Genomic DNA, 806 nt, shown 5'->3' on the forward strand with positions numbered 1-806 from the left:
CCTGTTATTTTCTAAACCTTCATTTCTCATCTCTAAATTAGTGAACCCGACGTGCTTGGAGGAGATGATAAATGAAGCAATGTATAGAATTATCATCACTATCAGTTGGACAGGGGAAGGCTGCCATTCCTGGCGAGGTATGCTACAAAACTCTCCCACCCTACCCCACCCTTGCCCCCCTCTGCACTTGTCGCCCACACCCCCCAGACGCCAGGCAGCTGGCTCTCCGGCCTGACAGCCTGATAGGGATCCAGACTCCAAAGAGCACCTGCATGTCCGCCGCCTTCTGCAGGGCTCGGGACACATATCTATCCAGCCCAGCCTTGCAAACTGCTACCTAGAAGGCACCCAAAGGCCAGGTTAAGACAATTATGGATTAGTTTCTTAGCACGTCCACCCGTGGCTCTGCGCTTTGGTATCTACAAGTGCCCTGCAAAGGGACCAGGGGTCCTCGAGAACCAGACTGAAATGCCCGAGCGAGCCGCGGGGCAGAAAGTACAGGAAAGCGCGGGGCTGTCCCCTCACGAGGAGAACCGCTGGCGAAGCGTGTCCCCTAGGGTTCACACCTCCTCTCCGGGCTCGGTGGCCTGCAGCGCCGCCGGTGCCTCCCCAGCCCTCCAGTTCCCCTTCGGATTTCACCCCCGGGCCAGGAGAGGTGGCCGGCAGGGATACAAGGCGAGAACCGCGAGGGGTGCAGGCCTCTGGGTACTCCCGCGTAATGGGGGCAGGCTAAGGAGGAGTCCCCCAGCGCCGCACTTTGCCGAGAGGGAACATCAGCGGCTGTCAGGTGGTGCGCGCGGGCGGGC

At 59.9% G+C, this 806-nt stretch overlaps 1 protein-coding gene across 1 annotated transcript in view; it reads left to right on the forward strand.

Moving 5' to 3' along the window:
- The first annotated feature begins 740 nt into the window (after nucleotides 1-740).
- Nucleotides 741-806, forward strand: part of RASGRP1 (RAS guanyl releasing protein 1 (calcium and DAG-regulated)) — a 59824-nt gene continuing 59758 nt past the window's right edge. Inside the window, exon 1 of the mRNA XM_012728618.1 lies at nucleotides 741-787. The gene's annotated coding sequence lies outside the window, so the exon portion shown is untranslated. The remainder of the gene's footprint in view (nucleotides 788-806) is intronic.

Source organism: Condylura cristata, unplaced genomic scaffold, assembly GCF_000260355.1.
Source record: "Condylura cristata isolate star-nosed mole 26May11 unplaced genomic scaffold, ConCri1.0 scaffold00023, whole genome shotgun sequence".
Taxonomy (NCBI): Eukaryota; Metazoa; Chordata; class Mammalia; order Eulipotyphla; family Talpidae; genus Condylura; species Condylura cristata.